Source organism: Arachis stenosperma, chromosome 9 (genome assembly GCF_014773155.1).
Source record: "Arachis stenosperma cultivar V10309 chromosome 9, arast.V10309.gnm1.PFL2, whole genome shotgun sequence".
NCBI classification, from domain to species: Eukaryota; Viridiplantae; Streptophyta; class Magnoliopsida; order Fabales; family Fabaceae; genus Arachis; species Arachis stenosperma.
This window is the reverse complement of record NC_080385.1, coordinates 26,175,620-26,186,875: the sequence shown is the minus strand read 5'-3', so window position 1 is coordinate 26,186,875 and position 11,256 is coordinate 26,175,620.

Genomic DNA, 11,256 nt, shown 5'->3' with positions numbered 1-11,256 from the left:
ATAGGACCCAACTCTCTTGAAGGAGAAGGTTAATCTTGTCTCCTTGGACCTTGGGTGTGGTAAGATTCTCAACCCTAGTGTATTTTGTTGTTTTATGATGTTTGGATTTTGAGATGTTGTGTATGGGTATGATGGTTGTGGCTTAGGTTGTGTATGTGTGGATATTGGAGCTTGATTGGTGACTTTGAAAAGCTTAGAAAGGGTTTGGTGGTGAAAAATCTGTTCTTGGAGGTTTTGAGGCCTTGAGAGCTTATGGATAAGTGGTTTGGAAGTGCTCCGGTGGAGCTTGGGAAAATCGGCTAAGGTATGGTTTCGGTTTCCCGTATCTAATATGTAATGTGGTAGGAAATACTTAGGCTAGAGGCCCTAAAATAGGCATTGAATGGTTGATGTTGTTAAATGATTGAGATATATGATGTGGTCATATATGTGATGATGATTATTGATGCCTTAATGGTATGATGTATGAGAAGTATGCATGTTGTGATATATGCTTGATGATTGGTTATGGTTGAATTGTGGGTTGAACCATGTTGATGGTGAATATGATATTGATTATGTATAATGATGGTTAATTGGAATTGGTGTTGTTAAAAATTGGCATGAGGAATAGTATATGATATGTCAATATGTTTGGGTTTGAGCCACTTGGGTGAAGTGGGATAAAATGATGAGATAGTGATTTTGGTAAATTGTGATAATGTGTCAATGTGTGAGTTGAGGAGGCTTGACGTTGCATTTGACACATTTTGATTGATGTCAAAGAAAAGGGGATGAAATTGGCATGTTTTGATTGATTTTGAAAAGAGTTAAAAATGGTTTGTTTTGAAAATGGCATATTGTGGTTTTGTATGAAAATATGGTTTTTGGGCATACTTTGACGGGACATAACTTGGACTACGGATCTCCGTTTTGTACCAAATCTACTTAGAAATGAAATTGGATCCGGGATGTCCATACCGTTCGAAGAACGGGTGAAAAACGATTTAAAACGAGGAAGTTATGTCCGTTGGAAGATTGGGGTGTAAATCTGTGAAATTCTGCAGCTTTTAACTTAGAAAATTTTTAGCAGAATGACCCCTTGCGCGTGGGCGCACCTGGCGCGTACGCGCCGATCTTCCGAAAAGTGCCATCCACGCGTACGCATGATGTGCGCGGGCGCGCCGATTGTGCTGCACCCAATGCCCATCCATTTTCCAGAGAGTTATGCCAGAACTGTGCCAGTGTTGTGCCTGGGGCACGAGGACACCCGCGCGTACGCGTGGTTGACGCGTGCGCGTCGATCGGCAAGTTTGTGATCCACGCGTTAGCGTGCATGACGCTTGCGCGTCGATGAGTTTTTAAGGCCATTCACGCGTGCGCGTGGAGTGCGCGTACGCGTGGCCCTGTTTTCATCCCAAAGTTGATTTTTGAGTTTTAAAAGCCAAATCTCATACTTCTAAGCCTCCGATCTCACCATTTATGTCTTAAATCATTATGACATGCCTAGCTATTAAAAAGGGGCTAGTGAATGAGGTAACTTGAGAGTGAAGCAAGGGAAAAATGAATGATCAATGAGGATCAAGATGATTATGTGAGATGCGGAGGATGGTGGTGGAAGTGCTTGTTATGCCATGGGCCGAAAGGCTGTAATTGTTAATGAAATGGCTGGTTATGGATTTAACCGTGAGCCGAAATAGCTGTGTATGCTATGAATATTGGCTGGTTATGGATTTAACCGTGAGCCGGAATAGCTGTGTATGCTATGAATATTGGCTGGTTCTGGACTGAACCGTGAGCCGGATGGCTGATATGGATGTTGATCCATGGATGAGAATTCATGCATGTTTATGCTGAATTATTGATAATTGAGATTTGCACTTCCACTATCAGAGATACGAGTTTCCCTGGGTAGTAGCAGTGGCTAGCCACCACGTGCTCCAGGTGGAGGCTCGAAACTCTGTTGACCCTATGTCGTAAGTGTGGCCGGGCACTGTGAAAGACCCGGATGAGCTCGCCCCCGAAATATTCACCAGTGAGGGTGATGGATATGGATCATGTTTATGATCAAGTTTATAACGAGTATAACTCGAGTTGGGGATGCGCGACAGAGGGACAGTCCAATGGTTAGCTACCAGGACTTGTCGAGTTGGCTCTATAACCGACAAGATGATATCATCGGCCACTAGGAACAGGCATTCATCATATGCATACTATGTGAATTGTTTGAGATTGCCTATTTGACTGCATATTACTTGCTAATTGTCTAAATGTCTTAACTGCTCCTATTTGTATATTTCGTGTCTGATATAACTGTGTTTGATATATTATACTCCTGCTGGTGGTTGGGAGGTTTGAAGGAATTGGAAAGGGAAGTATTAGTTAGACTGAAGAATCTTTAGTCAGATGCCCTTATATGGTTTAGCTTGTTTATAAGCTTTGAATTATCTGGAGGAAGTTCTAGGATTGCCTTTGGCTTTCCTCTATTATTATGTATTATATATGTGGAAGCTGTCACCATGCTGGGGACCTCTGGTTCTCACCCATGCGGATTTTGTGGTTTTCAGATGCAGGACGTACGGTTTCCCGCTGAGGCATGCTGGAGACTTCTAGATTTGCGAAGATTCCTTGTTCTTGGAGACTTTATTTAGTTTATATGTTTTGCTTAGATACTTTTATCTCCATTAAATAATACAAACTGTGATGACTCCTCTTATGGGAGATTTTGGAGAATAGGTTTTATGTATTTGTGTCCCTTTGGGTTTCCTTTGGGGTTTTCCTTATTTTATCATATGTATATATGTTATGCTCGGACCGGTTATCTTCGCAGCCGGATCTTGAGTCTTGATATTCCTGTTTTTGACACTCCTTTGTATATATACAATCTCGCGTTGGTTTATCCTTGTTCGTTACGTTATCGATCGGAGTGATGCGCTTTTGAGTTGCGATTTTTGTTTACCCCTTTTTCTACAAAGGCTCCTAGTTATAATCAATCATTCATACTACTATACGTACTAAATTTTTATTTTAGAGGTCGTAATACCTTGCCATCTCTGAATTATGACTTAAGCATAAGACTCTGTATGGTAGGGTGTTACATTATGGTATCAGAGCAGTTCGTTCCTATAGAGCCTGAGGGATGGACTGACTATGCTTCTGTGCATTCTCTGTGTGTGTGTTATGTGCTATTAGTATATCTGCTTGATATAGTTGGCATAAACGTTCAGGAGCATGCATTTGGGACTTTGAAGTACTAGACTTCCGATATTGAGACTGATCAACTTAATATCGATTGTTTGGTATGTATAGGAACCAGATGGCGCCTCGTGGACGCGGTAGAGGTAGTGCGAGAGGTCGTACGAATGCTCGTGCACCGGAGAATAACCCTAATGACCCGGTGAACTTTATGGCTACGTTGGAGAACATGGCTGCTGCTATGCAAGCCACTGTTGAGGCTCTTGGTCAACAGATGAACAACCATGGTAATGATGGAGGTGGAGTTCAGGGTCCGATGACCTTGGCAAACTTTTTGAAGGTTAATCCGCCTAAGTTCAAGGGAACTACTAGCCCGACTGAGGCTGATACATGGTTTCAGGCTATAGAGCGAGCACTGCAAGCACAAGTGGTACCTGAAGGACAGCGTGTCGAGTTTGCCACCTATATGTTCACCGGTGAAGCGTCGCATTGATGGCAAGGCATCCGACGTCTTCTGCAGCAGGGTGATGACTATATCACCTGGAATGTCTTTCAAGAAGAGTTCTATAAGAAGTACTTTCCGACTTCTGCTAGGACGGCTAAGGAACTTGAATTGTTACAACTGAAGCAGGGTACTATGTCCATATCAGAGTATACTGACAAGTTTGAGGAGCTGTTCAGGTTCTCTCGTATGTGCCAAGGGACTCCGGTGGAATATGAGGAATGGAAGTGTGTTAAGTATGAAGGAGGACTCCGGAGTGATATCTTCAGTTCAGTGGGACCAATGGAGATTAGGACTTTCTCCGAATTAGTGAACAAGTGTAGGGTTGCTGAGGAGTGTGTGAAAAGGGCAACCGCTGAGAAAGGGAGTCACAAAGGTTCATTCCCACAGAACCGAGGGAAGAGCTTTGCACCTATAGGTCCATCTTTCAAGCGGGGAGGCTCTTTCAGGAGGCCCAACAACAACAACTCCCAAGGAAAGAAGTTTGGGAAGCAGCCTTAGAATGATCAAGCTTGTTCTAGGTGTGGGAGTCACCATCCGGGAGCACCATGCAAGGCCGGATGGGGCTTGTGCTACAATTGTGGAAAAGCAGGGCATAAGATCGCAAGCTGTCCGGAAAAGCAGAAACAAGGTGCTGGGAAGGCACAACAGACTGGACGGGTGTTCACCACTTCAGCTGTAGGAGCTGAGGGATCTGAGACACTCATTCGAGGTAACTGTGAATTAGCTGGTCAAACTTTAAATGCTTTATTTGATTCGGGAGCATCACATTCATTCATTGCATTTGAGAAAGCCCATGAGTTAGGATTGAAGATTGCAACCTTAGGTTATGACCTAAAAGTGTATAATGCTACCCATGAGGCTATGGTAACTAGGCTAGGATGCCCGGAAGTTTCCTTTAGGTTCAAGCAGCGTGATTTTGTTCATAATTTAATCTGCTTACCGATGATCGGTCTTGATCTTATCTTGGGATTGGATTGGTTATCTAAGAACCATGTTCTGCTTGATTGTTCTACAAAGTCGGTGTACTTTATGCCGGAAGATACAGAAGGGCCGGTCGTGGTGAATAATTATTACTTGAACTCGATGATGGTGAACTGTTCCGGAACCGAATGTCAGGGTATCATGTTGTTAACCGCGGGCATTTCGGGAGATGATCAAAGGTTGGAACAGATTCCGGTTGTGTGTGAATTTCCGGAAGTGTTTCCCGATGATATTGATGAGTTTCCACCTAACCGAGAGGTTGAGTTTGCTATTGAGTTGGTGCCCGGGGCGGGACCAATCTCAAGTGCTCCTTATAGGATGTCACCGTTAGAGATGAACGAGCTAAAGTCTCAGTTAGAGGATTTGTTGGGAAAGAATTTTATACGACCAAGTGTTTCTCCGTGGGGTGCTCCAGTGTTACTGGTGAAGAAGAAGGATGGGAGTATGCGGCTCTGTGTGGATTACAGGCAGCTGAACAAGGTTACAATAAAGAATAAGTACCCACTGCCAAGAATTGATGATCTCATGGATCAGTTACAAGGAGCTGGAGTTTTCTCCAAAATTGATTTGCGATCCGGTTATCACCAGATAAGGGTGAGGGGTGAGGATATCCCTAAGACCGCTTTCAGGACTCGTTATGGTCATTACGAGTACACTGTGATGTCTTTTGGGTTGACGAACGCTCCTGCAGTATTCATGGATTACATGAATAGAGTTTTCCGTCCGTTTCTGGATAAATTCGTTGTTGTCTTCATTGATGACATACTAATTTATTCCAAGACTGAAGAAGAGCATGCGGAACACTTGAGGACCGTGTTACCGATTCTAAAGGAGAAGAAACTTTATGCAAAACTGTCTAAGTGTGAGTTTTGGAAGAGTGAGGTGAAGTTTTTGGGTCACGTGGTGAGTAAGAAGGGAATAGCCGTAGACCCAACTAAGGTGGAGGCTGTGATGGATTGGAAGCAACCAACCACCGTAACGGAGATAAGGAGTTTTCTGGGCTTAGCTGGCTATTACCGAAGGTTTATCAAGGGCTTTTCACAGATAGCTTTGCCAATGACAAAGTTAACCCGCAAAGACACTCCGTTTGTTTGGACTCCTGAGTGCGAGGAGAGCTTTCAGACATTGAAGAAAAGGTTGACCACTGCACCTGTGTTAGTGTTACCCGAGCCGAACGAGCCTTTTGAGGTGTATTGTGATGCCTCATTAAAGGGTTTAGGGTGCGTGCTGATGCAGCATCATAATGTGGTGGCGTATGCCTCACGACAGTTGAGACCTCATGAAGCTAGTTACCCTACGCACGATTTGGAACTCGCTGCGGTTGTGTTTGCCTTGAAGGTGTGGAGGCATTATCTCTATGGGGTTAAGTTCCAAGTTTTCTCTGATCATAAGAGCTTGAAGTACCTCTTTGATCAGAAAGAGCTTAATATGAGGCAGAGGAGGTGGATGAAATTGTTGAAGGACTACGACTTTGAGTTGCATTACCATCCGGGAAAGGCGAACGTAGTGGCGGATGCGTTAAGTCGGAAGTCATTATATGCAGCTTGGATGATGCTTCAAGAGGAGAAGTTGCTCAGAGGATTCGAGAGTCTTAAAATTGGTACTCAAGAAGTATCCGGAACCTTGTGTTTGAGCCGATTAGAAATCTCAAGTGACTTTAAGTCCGAACTCCTAAAGGCTCATCAAAATGATGAAGCTTTATGGAAGGTGTTACCGGCCATTGAGCAAGGAAAACAGTGGAGAGTGTCGGAAGAAAAAGATGGGTTATGGAGATTCAAGGGTAGAATCATTGTGCCGGATGTTGGCACTTTGAGGCAAGATATCTTAAAGGAGGCACACAAAAGCAGATTCTCCATTCACCCGGGAAGTACTAAGATGTACCATGATTTAAAGGCGATGTTTTGGTGGCCGGGTATGAAGAATGATGTGGCGGAATATGTTTCAAAGTGCTTAACTTGTCAAAAGGTAAAGATTGAACATCAAAGACCTTCCGGGATGTTGCAACCTTTAGAGATTCCACAATGGAAGTGGGAAAGTATTGCAATGGACTTTGTGTCGGGATTGCCAAGGACTAGGACTGGTTTTGATGCTATCTGGGTGATTGTGGACCGACTGACAAAGTCAGCTCACTTTTTGCCCATTCGTATGACTTACACCCTTGAGGAGCTAGCACGGTTATACATAAAGGAGATTGTGAGACTTCATGGTGTACCTGCTACTATAATCTCTGATAGAGATCCTCGTTTCACTTCAAGGTTTTGGGGTGCATTTCAGAAGGCTTTTGGAACCCGATTAAGCTTGAGCACGGCTTACCATCCTCAAACAGATGGTCAATCTGAGAGGACGATCCAAACACTAGAGGATATGTTGAGAGCTTGTGTTTTGGACCAACCGGCGAGTTGGGATCGATATATGCCATTAGTGGAGTTTGCATACAATAATAGTTATCATGAGAGCATTGGAATGGCTCCGTATGAGGCCTTGTATGGGAGGAAATGTCAATCTCCGCTATGTTGGTATGAAGCTGGAGAGAAAAGCTTGTTGGGGCCAGAAATGATAGCTGAGACCTCCGAACAAGTCAAGAAAATCCGAGACAGGATGCTCACGGCGCAGAGTCGTCAAAAGAGTTACGCCGATCAAAGGCGAAAGCCCTTAGAATTTGAGGAAGGAGACCATGTTTTCCTTAAGGTTACTCCGACTACAGGAGTAGGTAGGGCGATTAAGGCAAAGAAGTTGAATCCTCGATACATTGGTCCATTTCAGATCCTAGAGAGGATTGGACCGGTGGCGTATCGGATGGCTCTACCCCCTCATCTTTCGAACCTGCGTGACGTGTTTCACGTGTCGCAGCTTCGGAAGTACACTCCTGATGCTAGCCATGTGTTAGAACCTGAGTCGGTTCAGTTAAGGGAAGATTTGACGCTTCCAGTGGCTCCAGTCAGAATTGATGATACTAGTATTAAACGGTTGCGTGGAAAAGATGTTTCACTAGTTAAAGTGGCATGGAGTCGAGGCGGTGTTGAGGAACACACTTGGGAACTTGAGTCGGAGATGCGAACGGATTATCCGCATTTATTCTCAGGTAATTGCATTTGAATTTTGTGGGCAAAATTCCCAATTAGGTGGGTAGAATGTAAAACCCGGTTAATTAACGGCTAATTAACCCATAAATGAGAATTTATTCTAGAAAGCCTAAAATGTGATTTTTATGGCTAAATGTGATAGAGGAGATTGAGACGAGAATTTCGGTACCAATTTTATAGAATTCGGACCAAGATTGGACCGAACGGGCCAAACCGGGCCAACCGGATCCAAAGTGGGCCCTTGGCCCAACATAACTTAACCAAAACCCTAGTTTTCAGCACTCTCTCTCCTCATTTGTCACACATTCACGCTGAAATGGTGGAGAGGAAGGGAAGAACATTCTCTCAACTTCTCTCTCTCACTTGATCTTCAAACCACCATAACTTTTGATCTAGAGCTCCGATTGCCGCTCTGTTTGCGGCCACGCGTTCACTGCGGAGAGCTCTACAAAACCCATATAATCAATCTTGAGGTAAGCCACGTGTTTCTGTTCGATATCTCAGCCCTTATTTTCGAGTTTCATGGGTGAAATGTTGAGATTTTGGGTTCTTTGATGTTATAGGACCCAACTCTCTTGAAGGAGAAGGTTAATCTTGTCTCCTTGGACCTTGGATGTGGTAAGATTCTCAACCCTAGTGTATTTTGTTGTTTTATGATGTTTGGATTTTGAGATGTTGTGTATGGGTATGATGGTTGTGGCTTAGGTTGTGTATGTGTGGATATTGGAGCTTGATTGGTGACTTTGAAAAGCTTGGAAAGGGTTTGGTGGTGAAAAATCTGTTCTTGGAGGTTTTGAGGCCTTGAGAGCTTGTGGATAAGTGGTTTGGAAGTGCTCCGGTGGAGCTTGGGAAAATCGGCTAAGGTATGGTTTCGGTTTCCCGTATCTAATATGTAATGTGGTAGGAAATACTTAGGCTAGAGGCCCTAAGATAGGCATTGAATGGTTGATGTTGTTAAATGATTGAGATATATGATGTGGTCATATATGTGATGATGATTATTGATGCCTTAATGGTATGATGTATGAGAAGTATGCATGTTGTGATATATGCTTGATGATTGGTTATGGTTGAATTGTGGGTTGAACCATGTTGATGGTGAATATGATATTGATTATGTATAATGATGGTTAATTGGAATTGGTGTTGTTGAAAATTGGCATGAGGAATAGTATATGATATGTCAATATGTTTGGGTTTGAGCCACTTGGGTGAAGTGGGGTAAAATGATGAGATAGTGATTTTGGTAAATTGTGATAATGTGTCAATGTGTGAGTTGAGGAGGCTTGACGTTGCATTTGACACATTTTGATTGATGTCAAAGAAAAGGGGATGAAATTGGCATGTTTTGATTGATTTTGAAAAGAGTTAAAAATGGTTTGTTTTGAAAATGGCATATTGTGGTTTTGTATGAAAATATGGTTTTTGGGCATACTTTGACGGGACATAACTTGGACTACGGATCTCCGTTTTGTACCAAATCTGCTTAGAAATGAAATTGGATCCGGGATGTCCATACCGTTCGAAGAACGGGTGAAAAACGATTTAAAACGAGGAAGTTATGTCCGTTGGAAGATTGGGGTGTAAATCTGTGAAATTCTGCAGCTTTTAACTTAGAAAATTTTTAGCAGAATGACCCCTTGCGCGTGGGCGCACCTGGCGCGTACGCGCCGATCTTCCGAAAAGTGCCATCCACGCGTACGCGTAATGTGCGCGGGCGCGCCGATTGTGCTGCACCCAATGCCCATCCATTTTCCAGAGAGTTATGCCAGAACTGTGCCAGTGTTGTGCCTGGGGCACGAGGACACCCGCGCGTACGCGTGGTTGACGCGTGCGCGTCGATCGGCAAGTTTGTGATCCACGCGTTAGCGTGCATGACGCTTGCGCGTCGATGAGTTTTTAAGGCCATCCACGCGTGCGCGTGGAGTGCGCGTACGCGTGGCCCTGTTTTCATCCCAAAGTTGATTTTTGAGTTTTAAAAGCCAAATCTCATACTTCTAAGCCTCCGATCTCACCATTTATGTCTTAAATCATTATGACATGCCTAGCTATTAAAAAGGGGCTAGTGAATGAGGTAACTTGCGAGTGAAGCAAGGGAAAAATGAATGATCAATGAGGATCAAGATGATTATGTGAGATGCGGAGGATGGTGGTGGAAGTGCTTGTTATGCCATGGGCCGAAAGGCTGTAATTGTTAATGAAATGGCTGGTTATGGATTTAACCGTGAGCCGGAATAGCTGTGTATGCTATGAATATTGGCTGGTTATGGATTTAACCGTGAGCCGGAATAGCTGTGTATGCTATGAATATTGGCTGGTTCTGGACTGAACCGTGAGCCGGATGGCTGATATGGATGTTGATCCATGGATGAGAATTCATGCATGTTTATGCTGAATTATTGATAATTGAGATTTGCACTTCCACTATCAGAGATACGAGTTTCCCTGGGTAGTAGCAGTGGCTAGCCACCACGTGCTCCAGGTGGAGGCTCGAAACTCTGTTGACCCTATGTCGTAAGTGTGGCCGGGCACTGTGAAAGACCCGGATGAGCTCGCCCCCGAAATATTCACCAGTGAGGGTGATGGATATGGATCATGTTTATGATCAAGTTTATAACGAGTATAACTCGAGTTGGGGATGCGCGACAGAGGGACAGTCCAATGGTTAGCTACCAGGACTTGTCGGGTTGGCTCTATAACCGACAAGATGATATCATCGGCCACTAGGAACAGGCATTCATCATATGCATACTATGTGAATTGTTTGAGATTGCCTATTTGACTGCATATTACTTGCTAATTGTCTAAATGTCTTAACTGCTCCCATTTGTATATTCCGTGTCTGATATAACTGTGTTTGATATATTATACTCCTGCTGGTGGTTGGGAGGTTTGAAGGAATTGGAAAGGGAAGTATTAGTTAGACTGAAGAATCTTTAGTCAGATGCCCTTATATGGTTTAGCTTGTTTATAAGCTTTGAATTATCTGGAGGAAGTTCTAGGATTGCCTTTGGCTTTCCTCTATTATTATGTATTATATATGTGAAAGCTGTCACCATGCTGGGGACCTCTGGTTCTCACCCATGCGGATTTTGTGGTTTTCAGATGCAGGACGTACGGTTTCCCGCTGAGGCATGCTGGAGACTTCTAGATTTGCGAAGATTCCTTGTTCTTGGGGACTCTGTTTAGTTTATATGTTTTGCTTAGATACTTTTATCTCCATTAAATAATACAAACTGTGATGACTCCTCTTATGGGAGATTTTGGAGAATAGGTTTTATGTATTTGTGTCCCTTTGGGTTTCCTTTGGGGTTTTCCTTATTTTATCATATGTATATATGTTATGCTCGGACCGGTTATCTTCGCAGCCGGATCTTGAGTCTTGATATTCCTGTTTTTGACACTCCTTTGTATATATACAATCTCGCGTTGGTTTATCCTTGTTCGTTACGTTATCGATCGGAGTGATGCGCTTTTGAGTTGCGGTTTTTGTTTACCCCTTTTTCTACAAAG